At 47.9% G+C, this 17348-nt stretch overlaps 1 protein-coding gene across 3 annotated transcripts in view; it reads left to right on the top strand.

Moving 5' to 3' along the window:
- Positions 1-296: 296 nt before the first annotated feature.
- The window catches only part of LOC144893227 (uncharacterized), a 279241-nt gene continuing 262189 nt past the window's right edge, over positions 297-17348 (top strand). For 2 of the 3 annotated variants that reach the window (XM_078782975.1, XM_078782976.1), the window contains exon 1: positions 315-365. The gene's annotated coding sequence lies outside the window, so the exon portion shown is untranslated. Of the gene's footprint in view, positions 366-17348 lie in introns of all 3 variants that reach the window. The other variant, XM_078782977.1, reaches the window with a different exon arrangement.

A 17348-nucleotide genomic window follows, 5' to 3' on the forward strand; every position in this document is an offset into this window, starting at 1 on the left:
ATTTTATTTTTTTGAACCACAAAAGATTGAAGCTCCACGAAGTCAAGAATGTGAAACTACGTGAATGTAATAAAATAAAAATGTACATAAACGACACAGTTCTATGAAACAGTTTCACAGGAAGAGAATGCGATGCGATGAAGAAGAATCCATCTTTATTTTATTTTTTTGAACCACATTGAAGCTCCACGAAGTCGAGAATGTGAAACGACGTGAATGTAATAAAATAAAAATGTACATAAACGACACAGTTCTATGAAACAGTTTCACAGGAAGAGAATGCGATGCAATGCGATGAAGAAGAATCCATCTGTTCCGCCATTTGTGCCGGTGTCATCGATGGCGGTGCACGCTAACCTCATCAGGTGGGTTTACCATAATTTCTTCCATATATAACAACGAAGTGAAACCGATCAGCAGCCCATCAGTATCTGCTCTATTCACGGTGCTTAAGTTAATCCTTCAAATCATTTTAAAACAACCCAACGTTGACGAAGCATGGCATACGAGGCCCGTTCAAAAAGTTCACGGAACGACGTACTCTCAAAGGTCTGAGACCAAAATGTTTGTTTTTTTCCCCCCTTACACAACGGAAACAACAACTGGATAGGTAGGGCGGAGGCCTACGCTTACGTTTCGCTCCTGCATCTGCCACCGTTCATGATTATCAAAGTAGGCTTTACCCTGTTCACGATAAGGTAGAAATCAGTGAGGTGTATACGAAGAGATAAAAGGATGGCATTGACTTCGAGACGGTACGTGATAGTTGGCTGCGGCTGGCTGATGCCACGTTTTTTTTTTTCCTAAGTGCCATGGATGCTGATGGACATAATAAAGGTATCGGCTGATCTCTCATCGTAATATTACCCGATGGAAATGAACTGTTTCTTTGTTTGTCATTTCCTGTGCAATAATGTCAAATTGATAAGTCAGACAGCCTTTTCTATTGACAGCTGCTCTCCTTTTCAATGGCATCGTCTATTGATATGCATGTTCTTCTTTCATATAATTTTACACATTCACAATCAGTATTTCAATTCTTGCAGACATTGGAAAGGAAGTTGACTCACAGGCCAACTCTCTGGCTCAATCACAGGCCGACGCACAGGCGATGTAATTGTGAGTAGCATTTTTGCACAAGTGAAAATTGAAAATACACGTTTTTGGTATGTGGCTATGTTATTTAGTGTTTGTTTTGTCTCTAACAATATAAAATACAAAGTCAGGAGGTGACACTTTATACACAGTGTAAGTTGGATTCTACAAAGTTTTCTACAAAGGATTCTACAAAGTGTCGCCTTTTTCTTGATTTTGTTCACACAAATCCAACCCACACCATATAGTCTCATAAAAAATGGCCAGAGTGGTGCTATGCCGATTCCTATTACGAATCCATTCATTTTTCAAAAGTATATCGTAGCGTTGTCATTTAAGTAGATTGCAATAAATACGTTGTTCATATACGCACTCTTCATTCTCATCTTTCTTCCTAACTCTTACTCGGACAAGCAAATCCCCTATGCCATCCATATTGGTACACTCTATCCATACACCACATCCTCCCTTCCGTGGATGTTCCACGGGTTTCGGCTAGTAATAATAATAATAATTAATGTTCGCAGAACATCGATTTGGATTGAGGTAAACAGGAGCGGATTCCTGCCTGCGGATTCTGCTCTGCTTTTAATATCCCATTCAGTGAAAATACTTGTCGCAGCAGAACCTGTCAGTCTGTGACGAATCCTTTATTTTCAATAAACTTTCATCAAACATGGAGTGCAAATAGACACGAAACTGTTCATTTAAACTCAACGCTTTCTCAGAGCACACGACGCCATTCTTCTTCTTCGTCAGTAACTCGTCCAACATCCTCAGCCGGTCCTCGGTCCATCGGGAGATCGGGATGTGCCCCCCCTCAAGTCCCCTTTCCACCCCTCACTTGGCCACAAGCTTCATTTCTGATGCCTCATGAAAGTGTATTGACCGCATAAAAATCTGCGCTCATCAAGGGGAACTACAGGGGTGTTTTTGCCCACCCCAAGATAGGTATTTGCTCTCTTCTCCGAAACTATACAAACAATTCCAATGAAACTTGATCACAACCTTCATCGCCCATGATGTACCAAAGTGTGTTCACGGCATTAAAACATCAGGGTGTAAGGAGCTCTGTGGGGGGTTTGAGTGACTGTTGCTCCTGATCCAGCTGAGCTTCAGGACTTGCGGTCCAATTTTTTTTGGTGGGGTGGGGTTATATTTCTGTTTATTCTGGGCCCTTTTCCTTCGTAAATTACACATACTGCAGTTACCTTGAAATCCACAACAGACTGTAAATAATGGCAGTTTCCCAGTCTGCACATGCATGAATGGCATGCATCAGCGATGCAAATAACTGCTGATTTCCAAACATGTTTGATCTATTTGAAAAGGCTATGGTCTGAGTCAATGTTGTTGTTATTTCGTATGCAGCTTGTGGCTGCTGATTGCATCATTTTTCTGGAAGCGCGTCAGTGCCACTGATGCAGTGCCCCAATTACCAGAGCTGGTACTCAATTTGCCGACCTCGGAAGGATGACAGGCTGAGTCAACCCCCCTGGCATTAATTGAACGATCGACCGGGATTCAAACTCAGGATCCTGGGATCCCAAGCCGGCACCCTAAACGCTAAGCCAACACCAGGCTTGTCTGACTCAATGGCGGATTATAACGGGGGCAAATAGGGCATTTGTTCCGACCCCAGATCTTGACCGGCCCAAAAATTGAGTGAATAAAATGTTTTTATGCAGTTTCTCATTTACAAATGAAAATAGCTGTCTGGACGTGGTCCAAATTTGGTGATCTATTCTGTTCTTACCAAAATATCGTGGTATGAGGGAGTGAGCAGGGAAAACTGTGGAGTGAATTGTGCGAGTGAGTGGTGTGTGAACAATGTGATTTTCCGTGTGCATTAACAGTATAAAGAAGGCTGTGCGATGTTCCGAGTGAGTGAACGGTGTAAGGAGGGCCGTGAGTTGTTCCGAGTGAGTGAGCGGCATGGACCATGGGGGGGGGGGGGAGTGGTGGGGGGGAGGCGAGGAGGGGAGGGGCGTGAGTTGTTCCGAGTGAGTGAGCGGCATGGAGCATGGGGGTGGGGGGGGGGGGACGAGGAGGGGAGGGGCGTGAGTTCCCTGTATATATGTGTGTGGGTAATCAATTAAATGAGGGAAATAAAAAACGTATTTTATGAATATAATTCCTTCAACTCAGACTTAAACCACCTGAGGGGTTTCAGACTATTTAATGCTTCACCAAGTCTCTCTGCTCATTTATTTTTTGTTATTTTTTAAAATTGTGTTTCTGTGTAAATATGAAACACATCTCATAGGAAAAGATATGATGGTGAAGGAGCTGTGCTCCCACGTAGTCGGAAGAATGGACACGACAAAAAGCTGGAATTCGTCCGAGTTTCTTTATTGTCACAAAACAACTCGGGTACTCTGAAAAGCCCGTTTATCGGGCAGCAATATATATACACACATTATCCCGGAGCGTTTGCCTGGGAAAGGCGAGAGGGGGTGTGGCCGGGGGTCCTGGCCGCGGCCTGGCAAGTCGAGGGCGGGTATGCCTGGGCATGCCCGGGCGTCCAGGACGCGGCCTGGCAAGTCGAGCGGGCGTGGCCGGGCATGCCCGGGCGTGCCCGGGCGTCCCGGCCGAGGCCTGGCAAGTTGAGCGCGGGCCTGCCCGGGCGTCCTGGACGAGCCCGGCATGGTGATCGCTCCGCGTCCTTGGTAGGTGCAAGGCGATTGTGTAAACCCAGCGGTAGCCGCTACAACTCATTCTATTATGCTTGTTGGTGTGTCTTGGACGACTGTGGGATTTCGTTTGTCGACTGTGGATATATCATTCGTTGATCTTTTATATTTTAGAACGTCCCACGTACTGCCCAAATGCGCTGCAAATGCAGGTGAAATGAACGAAACAGCTTTGAATGCGAACCTGCATTGGAACAGCAAAACAGTGTTTCTCCAATTTGAGGATCTTACTAATCTGCTTAATGGTTTGTTTACTGTAAATGCTAATTACTGTCCTTTATTCACAATGTACCTTACTTGTTCTGTGGCATTTAATCGTGCTGTGTATGTTATCTTCACTGGGCTAGAGTTTGATGTGCATGACTGTCTTGGCCAGACTTTACCACGTTGCTGGTTCAGTTCACTCGCTCATCATTTCCCCAGAATATCTTTCTCGACATTATTTTTACTCTGCGCACGAAGCGAATAGCGAGGTTAAGCAATTGGTTCATATTGTCTACAGACGTCAGTCTATGATCTATTATGATCCTTAATTTCAATTGAATGTTAAATTTTGAACACTATAGAACATGAATCGGAACACGAACCTGCAGTTTAGCAGTAATTTCGCTCTGAATTTGGCAAAGTGTATGGAATCTTGTCCCAATCACACATGCGCAGTAAGGTAAAAAAAAAAATTAAGTCTGCCTGTCTCTCTGGCAATCAAAAAAATCGAAAATCATTCCAAATGGGAGGAGATGCCCCCATGTTGAAAATTTTGTGTTCATTAGATCAATAGTTGCAGAGAAAAACTACATGGTATTCATCGAACACTTACCCTGCGCAGTCAACTTGTTGCGAGGCAACTCTTCTGTTTTTGAACATTTTTTTATTTGATCCAATATGGCTGCCAGACCACATGAGCGATGACATCATAAATTTATATTTAGTGGGGCAGATATGTGAAAAAGATGTTCATTTCCGGCAGAAAGTGTGAAATTTCGCATACAGGGGTATTTTGGGGCGCTGATTTCAAAAATTGGCGGATCCAAGAGATCTAACCAATGGACCGGCCGCCATCTTGAATTCCAATATGGCCGCCAAGACGAAATGTTGAAATTCCCTATCTTGGGTTCTAAATGACCTGTGGCGCTGAAATTTGGTACACAAGGGTATGTTGACATGCTGAGTTCAATAATGCAATAATTTGAAATGTCTGACAAACGGTATGGCCGCCATTTTAAATTCCAATATGGCCGCCAAGACAAACATCGATGTTTTCATTGCTTTAATAGCACAGTGTACGGTAATGTCATAATGTTAAATCATTTGAGCATTATTATGATAACTGGAAAATTGTTGCATCTCAAATCTACTGATGGGTTTGTAATTTTGTCGAAGGCAGTAGAAATTTGGGAAATTCAGCGCCCCAAAATACCCCTGTATGTGAAATTTAACACTTTCTGCCGGAACTGAACATTCACATGACATTCCAATAATTTATTTTGTTAATGTTTTTTGTCTTTCAGATCCAATGTCGAAATCAAAGAAAACATCGTCAACAATTCCAATGCCAACAGACTGGAACATTTGCGCTCTTTGCCAGAAACGTTCTGAAAATGAACCACTAAGAGATGCACGTAAGGGCAGCAATCAGTCGTGTCTAGACGTCTACGAGAATCTTGCTCAAAATCTCAAGGCATTGAATGATTTAGGTGCCTTGCCTTGCGGGATAAACATTTCCCGACTAGATGATGGTTGCGGTATTGCAGAAACCCTAGCTGCGCATGCTGCCAAATGGCACAAAAACTGTTATGTGCAGTGCAGCAGCTCTCGTGTGGCCAGGGCTGAATCAAGGGAAAGAAAGCAAAGTTCAGACCTTAAACTTGGTGAAGAAACTTACTCGCCTGTTAAGAAAAGACTCAGAACAAGTTTCAAATCTCCATCCGTTGAACAGAGTACTGCTAGCACATGTTTCTTTTGTGATAGCATTATCAGTAACTAGGGCATGCCCGTACTATATATATATCTAAAATTATATCGCCCCCCCCCCCCCCTCTATTTACATGAAATGGTTTGGGTGATTCGCAAAGCCAAAGCGAACGGCTTGCGAGTAGGGTGACAATCCCCCCCCTCTATTTACATGAAATGGTTTGGTCCAAAGCGAACGGCTTGCAAGTACGGTGACAATCCCCCCCCCCCCCCTCTATTTACATGAAATGGTTTGGTCCAAAGCGAACGGCTTGCGAGTACGGTAACAATCCCCCCCCCTCTATTTACATGAAATGGTTTGGTCCAAAGCGAACGGCTTGCGGAGTTTGGTAAAGAAATCGCCATAGCGTGCACAAATGCGCAGGAAAGCGAAAGAATCGCAAATTAGTTTTAATTAGTTTTAAAACATAGTTTAACGCCAACATAGCGGCAACATAGTTTGCCAACGTGAAATAAATGAATACGCTCTCAAATGTGCCGTCCGAGGCAGAGTCTGTTCGCCACGTTCGGCACACGTGATAGCTCGCTGCTCTCTGATTGGTTGAATCGTTTTTTGGACATAGCTCGGTAACTACTTCTCCGATTAATATGAAACCTTGAAAAGGCACATCCTCGGGTCCCCAGCAATATACCTGGCAAGTTTAAAGTATATCGGACCCGTGGTTGTCGAGAAACACAGACATACAGACATACATACACACAGAGATTACTGGAATTATAGATAGATGAAGAAATAGTCCACAGAGCGGCAACAAAAAATGTAGATTCCAATGTTCGATTGATGGCAACAGAATTGAGGGATACAAAACTCCTGGCTAGATTGTCTGTAGGTGATATGACAGCATCAGATGCTGTTTATCACAAGAAGTGCATGACTGTTCTCCACACTCGATACAGATCATTTGTAAGAAAGAATGAGGAAGCCAGTTCAAGTGAAAATATGCCACCAGAATCAGTAGCTTTGGCCGAATTGATAGCCTATTTGGAAGAAATGAAGTGTACAGATGACAGTTACACTTTCAAGTTAGCCGATCTCACAAAGCTTTATACAGAACGTCTGGCACAACTGGGAGGTGATATCTCAAAGAGGATTAATTCAACTCACCTTAAGGACAAGCTGCTCAGACACCTTCCGCAACTTGAGGCACATAAGAGCAACCATGAAGTGGCACTGTCATTCAAAGAGGACATTGGTGAAGCTTTATTGCATGCTTGTAGACAAAGCTCTGACAACGACGCGGTCATTCTCATGAGAGCTGCCCAGATTGTGCGCAAAGATATTTTGCAAAAGCAATACCAATTCAATGGATCCCTAGTTAACGAATCATATAACAACTCACCACCATCATTGGCAGCGTTGATGGAAATGATTCTTGCTGGTACAAACATACAAAAACAAAACGCAAACAACAAGGGAGGCGTCTCTGTGCAATCCTTAACTCAACTTGTAACATTCAACACTATGAAACGAGGAAGGTTGGAAACTACAGCAGTACGTCACAATTTGAAACGTGAAACATCACTGCCACTTTACCTGGGTCTTCTCATTCATAGCAAAACAAGGAAACGGGATCTCGTTGACGTTCTTTTTCAACATGGTTTGTGTGTTTCCTATGATCGCATACTGGAGGTATCCACAGATGAGGCCAACAGAGTCATAGAAATATACAAACATGACGGCGTTGTGTGTCCAACAAAATTGTGAAGTGGAATATTCACAACAGGCAACCTAGACAACATAGATCACAACCCATCATCAGCATCAGCACAAAGTTCATTTCATGGAACCGCGTTATCACTGACACAACATGTTTCACATGACAAAAGTGGCAGCATTCGAAATCATGAGAATGTCACTGAGAATGAGAACAAACAGCGCTCCAAAACCATAGCCGCCCTTCCTGCATCTTACAGTGATGTGCCTCCTGAAACATTTCCAACTAATAATCCCATTCCAAGAAAACCAAAAGGTCCATCCACTCCAAGTGTGTCCTCCGGAATACAGGACAAAGAAAGTCAGTGGCTTTCGTTTGTACAAAGCCTGCAGGAGAAGGAAGGTCTTGAGAGTGAAGATAATATCTCCTGGTCAGCATACATGGCAAATCTGCAGGTTGAAGTTCCTCGGCCTCCTGCAATTACAGGACTGCTACCTCTGTTCCGCGAGAGTGCTCACACATTGGCAATGGTGAAGCATGGAATGAATTTAATCAAGCAGGCGACAGAACTAGTAAACCCCGGACAAGTTCCAGTTCTGACCGTTGATCAACCACTCTATGCAATTGCAAAGAAGATTCAATGGACTTGGCCAGGTATATATGGTGAAGACAAGTTTGTTGTGATGATGGGAGGACTTCATGTAGAGATGGCCTTGTTGAAAGCGATCGGCAGCTTCCTGGAGGGGAGTGGCTGGGCAAGTGTAATGACCAGTGCTGGTGTAACAACAGAGGGAAGAGCAGATAGTCTTCACAAAGGTTTGCAAATATCGAGGTCACAATGGGCACACCAAGTCACAGTAGCGGCGTTGTACGCTCTGCAGCGAAAGGCATACGATGACTACCGGAAAACATGTGAAACTGAAGATTTACAATCATTTGATCTTTGGAGCAAGAAGATGGCTACAAAGTACCCCCAGTTTTGCTACTGGAATAAAGTCCTGCAGTTGGAGTGTCTTCTCTTGGCATTCATAAGATCACAACGGGAAGCCAACTACACGCTCTATGTGGAGACTCTCACGGCGATCATTCTGTGGATGTTTGCCATGGACCATTACCATTACGCCAGATGGTTGACAGTGCATGTAACAGACCTTCAGGAACTTTCAAACGATTCCATGGATATCCATCGTGAATTTGTCAAGGGGAACTTTGTCACTCAGAAGTCATCACACAAGTTCTCTGCTATGGCACACGATCAGATACACGAACAGCAGAACGCTTATGTGAAAGGTGATGGTGGAGTCATTGGAATTACTGAGAATGAAGGGGCTCTTCGCCGGTGGATGGTAGCTGGTGCAGAAATAGCCAGAATCCTGAATGAGTTTGAGGACCAGTTTCAAAGACAGAGGCAAACTGATGTCCGCCACCACGAACAATTGCCTAGTGTCCAGAAATCCTTTGCATCAGATCTCAATAATGCAATCAGTTCCTTTGAAAAACTTGGAAACCCGTTTGCGGAAGACAGTAATGACTTGTATGTGCTTGACACAAAGGTCATCATGCCTGATGAAGTGATAGCCGCAGTGCGATCCATGGAGGACACTGGCAAAACACAATTTGACGGATTTGTGGGGCAGCGAATCAAGGATCCTTCTGACAATTTCTATGATAGCATTTCAAAGAACAATCTGCCACTGTTGAAATCGAAGCCCAAGAAAACACCTGGAAAGTCTGAGGCGAAGATTACACGTATGAAAAGTAATGTGGAGCTCTTCTCACGAATGTACATTTCTTGCCAAACTAGAGATGGTGATCTTAACACATTTTATGAATATGAGTGTCATGGGTGGCCACCTGCATTGGCTGAAGGTATCAATACAATGCGGCCACCAACCGGCAAGGCTGATCTTTTGCCCTGTTTGGAAGCTTTAGCACAACGTCCTCGTGATGCGCCCAAAGGAGAAGTTCGTATTTTCGATGGGGCTGCCTTAGTCCATCATTTGGAGCCTAAGAAGTGCAACAGTGTGATCAGGACATTTGGTGACTATGCACAGAAACAGGTCCTTCCGTACATTGCCCGAAAGTTAAATGAGGGGACTGTGATGCGTGTTGATGTGGTGTGGGACACCTACAGAACGTACAGTCTCAAAGAAGGCACCAGGCTTGGTCGTGGCACTGGCATACCACTCCATGTGACTGAACAGACATCCGTGCCACGAAACTGGAGCAGCTTCCTTCGTGTAGATTCCAACAAAAAGACATTATTCAGTTTCCTTGCTGATTCCCTGCAAACGATGCCTATTCCAGAGGGAAAAACACTTCTTACAACCTTAGAAGAAGAGGTTAAATCAAAGCCCCCTTCTGATGTTTCTCAAATTCAACCATGTACGCATGAAGAGGCTGATTCACGAATGATGCTACATGCTTGGCATGCATATCAGCAGGGGTACAGAAGTATCGTCATTCATGCAACAGACACGGATGTGGTTGTGTTGGCTATCGCAATGGCAAGGATTATGGACGGTTGTGCAATGTGGTTGGCATTTGGACATGGAAACTATTTCAGGCACATTGCTTCTCACACTATTGCGACTCACATTGGCCCTGAACGCTCATGCGGGCTTCTATTCCTGCATACTGTTTCCGGATGCGATACTGTTTCTGCCATATGTGGGATTGGCAAAAAGACTGTGTGGAGCATATGGAATTCCATGCCAAACTTGGGGGAGGTCTTCAATCATCTCTCACATGCACCAGCGGAAGTAACAGATGATGACATGGACAACATAGAGAGGTTCTTCGTTGTTCTGTACAGTAGAACTTCCCCTCTGAAGAAAGTGAACGAAGCACACAAGCAGCTGTTTGCTCAGGGAAATCGGAAAATATTCCACCGACAAAAGAGGCACTGCGTCAACATGTGAAGAGGGCAGTCTTTCAGGCCGGTCACATCTGGGGACAGTCCCAAATTGCTAACCCAGAGCTGCCTTCACCTGCAGATTGGGGATGGGCTAAAAATGCAGATGATGTCTGGCATCCATTTTGGACAGTAATGCCAGAGGCGTCAAAAGGGTGCCGAGAGCTGATCAAGTGCAAGTGTAAAAAACGGTGTGCTGGAAATTGCAAATGTCCTGCTGCTAATCTACCATGCACAGAACTATGTTTCTGCTCTGGACAATGCTTCCGAGATGAGCAGTAGTAGGAGAAGTAAAATGGATGGAAAAAAGCTTGCAGCATGTTACGGCTGCCAACTGGTACGAAATATACTTTGAAATGAGCTCTTTGACTTGTTATATGATTTGTCAACTAGGATCCATTGAATTGGTATTGCTTTTGCAAAGAACCCCGGATTTTCAACATTTCGTCTTGGCGGCCATATTGGAATTCAAAATGGCGGCCATACCATTTGTCAGACATTTCAAATTATTGCCTTATTGAACTCAGCATGTCAACATACCCTTGTGTACAAAATTTGAGCACCACAGGTCATTTAGAACCCAAGATAGGGATTATCAACATTTCGTCTTGGCAGCCATATTGGAATTCAAGATGGCGGCCTGTCCATTGGTCAGACCTCTTGGATCCGCCAATTTTTGAACTCAGCATGTCAAAATACCCCTGTATGCAAAATTTCAAACTTTCTGCCGGATGTGAACATCTCGTGCAATTTTTGTTACATATCTGCCCCACTAATTCTCTAATATAATTGTTGCAGACATCACGCTCAATACATTTTAAACTGATCAGACTAAGTGTTGTCCCTGTCGAATTATGACGTCACAATTATGGCACCAATGACGTCATCATTAACATATGTTATTCTCCATGGAGAGTTCTTTACAATGAGCTGTGTCTCAATTTTTTCCATTCATCGGTTTTGGAGATATAGAGGTGCAAAGGTTTTCGGTTTTTCCCAAGATGGCGCCTGTACCAAATGACATGACGTCATGATTATCATTAAAATATTCTAAAGGAAGAGCACTCCCATGGTGAAAATTTCATGTCAATCGGACCAACGGTTGCCGAGAAAATGAATTTTTAAAATGCAGACACATATGGCACACAGCACACGTACGTACCTGAATGCTTCACCCCGTTTTTCGCTTTGCGAGCGCAGGGTAATGAGATGTGGGGACCAACTACAGGCTAAATGTCGGACGAAGTTGAATGAAGAAATTGCCACAACTGAAACAAAGGGACCTCTTACACCGCATGAGTTACAAACGCTTGGGAGTTTCTGGATCAAAGAAACCCAGAAGACCCTTCGACATAGCCTTGATAGAGGTGAATTCAAGACCCTGAGCCCCTTTTTGGATGACGAGGGAGCCATCAGAGTTGGCAGTAGGGCAGATGAATCTATGATGTCCTGTAAGTCAAAGCATCCAGCACTACTTCCACATCGCAATCGGATATCTTTCTTGTTTACACATCAGATGCACCAGTATGGGTACAATGGAGTGGCAACCATGGCAGCAAAGACCAGACGAACAGCTCACCAAGTCTATCAGGTTAAGATGTGTATTTTGCCGAGAAATGGAGCATCGAGAAGAATATCAGGTGATGGCCAACTTACCAAGGCATCACACGGCACCATTTACTCCACCTTCCCACTACACATCCTGTGATGACTTTGGTCCATACCTTGTGAAGGTTGGACATAATAAGATGACCAAACACGACGGGGTCATCTTCACCTGTAAATACGGGAGCAGTTAATGTCGAGCTAGCAGTGGACTGTTCAACCATGGAGTTCGTGCAAGTATTACACCAATTTTTTGTATTGGAGGACAACCAGCATACCTGCTGAGTGATAACGGGATACAAATGTTAGGTGCAGAGAGAGAACTACGAGATTTTTTTGGTAGATGACTAGCAGAAGTAGTGTTGGGGGGACAGGGGGGAAAGGGGTGATGGAAGGGGGGGTAGGGAGGAGGGGGTGGAGGCAGGAGAGGAAGGGGAGGAAGGGGGTTCATCACCTTTTCGTTTAATATGTGCTGGTGAATGTCGCGTTCATCCCGTTTCTGCGTTAAGTGTGATGCTGTGGTGCTGTGCACACACGACTCGAGTCGAGTCGTGTGTGCACAGCCTCCGCCATCCGGGCATAGTCGATCGCGAGGTGGACCGCGTGCGCGACGGACCGGGAAAGGCAATCCGCCACCGGGTTGTCTTTACCCGCCACGTGACGGATGTCCGTCGTATACTCCGACACGGCAGAGAGGTGACGCTGCTGCCGTGCCGACCATGGCTCGGCGACCTTGGCCATCGCGAACACAAGGGGCTTGTGGTCGACGAAAGCCGTGAACGGGTTGCCCTCCAGCAGATGGCGGAAGTGTCGGACCACCAGGTGGAGCCCGAGCAGCTCACGGTCGAAGGTGCTGTAGCGGCGTTCGTGCGGGCAAAGCTGCCGGCTAAAAAACGCCAGCGGCTGCCAAGCACCACGCACCCACTGCTCGTGCACCCACCCACCACGTAGTCCGACGCGTCGGTGGTGAGGGCGATCGGTGCATCGGGCGCTGGGTGCGCCAGCATGGTGGCGTTGGCCAGGGCCAGCTTCGCGCCCGCAAACGCCGCGGCCATCGGCTCCGATCAGGCGATGTCACCTTTGCCCGGCTTGCCCCGGAGGGCCTCGTGCAGGGGGCGGAGGAGCTGGGCGACATGGGGCACGAATCGGTGGTAAAAATTTACCATGCCCAGGAACTCCTGGAGCCCCTTGATCGTGCGGGGTCGCGGGAAATCCCTGACCCCCTCCACCTTGGCCGGTAAAGGGACGGCCCCGTGCCTGGTGATGCGGTGCCCCAAGTAGTCGATGGTGGCGACGCCAAAACGGCACTTTGCGGGGTTGATGATTAGGCCATGCTGGCCCAGGCGTTCGAAAAGCGTGCGGAGGTGGAGCAGGTGCTCCTCCCGGGACGCGCTCGCGACTAGGATGTCGTCCAGGTAGACATAGATGAAAGGTAAGTCGCGCAAGACGCTGTCCATAAGCCGTTGGAACGCCTGGGCCGCATTCTTCAACCCGAAAGGCATTCACAGGAACTCGAAGAGGCCGAAATGGGTGATGACGGCCGTCTTCGGGACATCGCCCGGTTGTACGGGGACGTGGTGGTAGCCCCGGATGAGGTCCACCTTGGAAAACACGGTCGTGTTCGCCAACCGGGCGGAAAAGTCCTGGATATGCGGGACCGGGTAGCGGTCGGGGGTGGTGGCATCATTGAGCCGGCGGTAGTCACCGCACGGCCGCCATCCTCCGCCGGGCTTCGGCACAATGTGCAGCGGAGAGGCCCAAGCGCTGTTTGAGCGCCGCACGATACCCAGCCGTTCCAGCGTGGCGAACTCCGCCTTCGCCACGGCGAGCTTCGTGGGTTCGAGTCGGCGTGCCCGGGCGTAGACCGGCGGCCCGACCGTGGGTATGTAGTGCTCCACCCCATGTTCAAACGGCCACCGCTGAGAAGGTGGGCCGTGTGAGGGCCGGGAAACTGGCTAGGAGGTGGGTAAAGTCGTCCGCTGCCGGAAGCGTGCAAACTAAACTCGCCGGGACGGAACCTTTCAGCAAGCCGCTTGGCAAGCCGCTCGGTGAGCCGCTCGGTGAGCCGCTCAGTGAGCCGCTCAACGGGCCGCTCAGCGAACAAGCGAGCGAGCTGAAGGTTTCGGCCTTGGCGAGACGTCTGCGCTTAACGTCGACCAACAAGCGCTGAATGCGCACATAGGAAGTCCGCACCGAGCAAGGCCATTGGCACGCTGGCGGTGACGAACGACCATTGAAAGCGCTGCCCTCCGAACCGCAGTGAGAGGCAACGCTTCCTGAATGTACGGATGGGTGTACCGTTGGTGGCAAGCAAAGCGGGGCCCCGGCCCGCGGCTTGCTTGTCGGACGCGTAAGCGGGGAGGACGCTTACCTGCGCTCCTGTGTCGAAAAGGAAACGGCGCCTGGACAAGGTGTCCGTGATGAACAGGAGGCTGCCGGAATGGCCAATGCTCATGGCCGCAAGTGAGCGCCGGTCGTTTCCCGACCCATCAAAAGAACACGGCGGGCGGCACGTTTTAGCCTGGCGGCCGAACCTGGCATGGTAGTAGCACCAGGTTTGCGGCGGTGGCCCCCGCGGCGGCCGTGCCGGCGGCGGTGGTGGTGGCCGCGGCGGTAGTGGATGGGGCGTAGCAGCGGCCACGAGGGAAGCGGGGGCGCTGGAGCCGCCGTGCCGGGATCCACTACGGCAGCACCGTACGCCGACCGCGTGCCGCAGGCCGCGAAATACTTGTCGGCCTCTCCAGCCAGGGCGCGGGGTTCCTTTATTTTGGAACCGGCCAGCGCGAGGCGTACCTGTACAGGTAGCTGGCGTAGGAAAAGCGCCCGGGATAAGAAATCCGGGGGCTGGTCTCCAAGCAGGGACAGCATGAAATCCATCCGGACAGATGGTCGTGTGTCGCCGAGGGCGGGAAGGTCGAGGAGGCGGTCGGCACGTTCGATCTCTGTGAGCCTGAATGTGGCGAGGAGGAGACGTTTGAGCGCCTCGTACTTGTGGTCGCCGAAGGATGGACACGACTCGGGCGGCAGTGCCGGGCCCGAGGGCAGCGACCATGTGGTAGTACCTGGTCTCGTCCGCCGTGATGCCCCGGAGTTCAAATTGAGCTTCGGCTTGCAAAAACCAAACGTCGGCTTGCGCTTCCCAAAGCTCCGGGAGTTTGAATGTGACGGCGTTGGTAGCCATGGCGCGTTCGGGGGTCAGCAACGGCTGAACCAATCGGGGTCACCAGTGTGGTGCTGTGCACACACGACTCGATTGCCAGAGAGGTAGGCCACAACGCGTTGGTACAAACAAAGAGTCTTTATTAAGAGCTCGCACTTCAGCACTGGGCGGGCTCGAGCTTAGAGCCCGCATATATGTCCCGAGGCCACGCCTTGCCCCCGGCGTGGCCGGTCGGCCGATAGGCGGGGCATGCATTACAGTTCCCCGCCTGGACGCTTGCGCCACCTGCTGGTGTGCGGAATTCTTGTCCCTTGTGCCCGCCACAATGCCAGACAGGAAGAAGAAGAAGCCGTACTCCCAACTTCGTACACTTCCGGAATTCTTTGATTTATTTGTATTCAAATGTCTGGTGATTGTTTTGTATTTATTTATGTGAATGTGTACTTGTATATAACTGTCATTAAAGGGAGGGGAGGGGGAGTAGGAGGGGGGGACGAGGAGGGGGGGACGAGGCGGGGAGAGGGGGTAGGGGGAGGGGGAAAGGGAGGGGGAGGGGGAGGGAGGGGAGGAGGAGGAGGGGGAGGGGGGAAGGGGGAGAGGGGAGATGAGGATGGCTGGGGGGGAAGGAGGGGAGAAGGGAGAGGGGGGATGGGGACGGGAGGGTGGAAGGGGAGGGGAGGGGGGGAGGCAGGAGAGGAAGGGGGGTCATATATATGCTGGTGGGTGAATTAAGTGTGATGATTAATCTGAGTTAAGTGTGATGCCGATCAGGAAGACGAAGCCATACTACCAAATTCGTACACTTCCGGAATTGTTTGATTTATTTGTGTTCAAATGCCTGGTGATTGTTTTTTTTTGTTTTTTCGAATGTGTACTTGTATATAACTGACATTAATTTTAAAAAGCTTAGGCACTATCGAGCAAATTTTTTTTCTGACTCCAAAAAAACCGACCTTGTTATTGCTCAATGTTTTTTTTTTGGTTTTTTTTTTTGGCCTAAACACTCCCAGTCACTCACTGATGAACCTCTGAAAGTTTGACCAAGATCCGTTCAGCCATCTCTGAGAAAAATGGCGACACAGACAGACAGACAGACAGACAGACAGACAACTCTCTTATATAGTAGCCTAGCTGAAAGCACCCGGCGTTGCCCGGGTTATTTTTGAATGAATTTACTACTACTAGGGCATTGCCCGTACGTGGGTGCCCGTTCCTTGCCAATGCCCGTACTATATATATATCTAAAATTATATCCCCCCCCCCCCTCTATTTACATGAAATGGTTTGGTTCATGAAATGTTTTGGTCCATTCGCAACGCCAAAGCGAACGGCGAACGCTTTACATGAAATGGTTTGGTCCATGAAATGTTTTGGTTCATTCGCAACGCCAAAGCGAACGGCGAACGGCTTGCGAGTACAGTGACAATCCACCCCAAATCCCAAATGGTTTTCATTAGTTTTAAAACATAGTTTAACGCCAACATAGCGGCAACATAGTTTTCCAACGTGAAATAAATGAATACGCTGTCAAATGTGCCGTCCGAGGCAGAGTGTGTTCGCCACGTTCGGCACACGCGATAGCTCGCTGCTCTCTGATTGGTTGAAGCGTTTTTTGGACATAGCTCGGTAAGTACTTCTCCGATTAATTTAAAACCTTGAAAAGGCACATCCTCGGGTCCCTAGCAATATACCTGGCAAGTTTCAAGTATATCGGACCGGTAGTTGTCGAGAAACAGCGGTCACAGACAAACAAACAGACAAACACACAGAGATTACTGGCATTATAGATAGATAATTCAGCTTTTACTCGCGGCCATAGAAGATTGACCGCTATAATTCAGCTCAGCTTTTAATTGCAAAATGGGCCCAGCCCAGCCAATGCGGCCTTGACCGGCCTCGCCACCTAGCCAATAACCTTCCCAGAGCCTGTCCCGACATTTTGGTTCTTTTTGAATGAATTTACTGCCATAATTCAGCTTTTACTCGTGACCATAGAAGATTGACTACTACAATTCAGCTCAGCTTTTCATTGCGAAATGGGCCCAGCCCGGTCGAGGCCCAGCCACCGAGCCAATAACCTTCCCGGGGCCTGTCCCGACATTCTCAAACTTTTTTGGACGACCGCCCCCTTCTGCCCTCTTGGACCAGCCCAATGCCCCCCTTGTCCTATCGTTCATGGTCGGACACCCAGAATTTATGCAGATAGGAAGCAAAAATAACAGAAGCCAAATATTTTCTGAATAATATTTTACTTT

The sequence above is a fragment of the Myxine glutinosa genome, chromosome 8 (genome assembly GCF_964187855.1).
Source record: "Myxine glutinosa chromosome 8, kmMyxGlut1.1, whole genome shotgun sequence".
NCBI lineage: Eukaryota > Metazoa > Chordata > Myxini > Myxiniformes > Myxinidae > Myxine > Myxine glutinosa.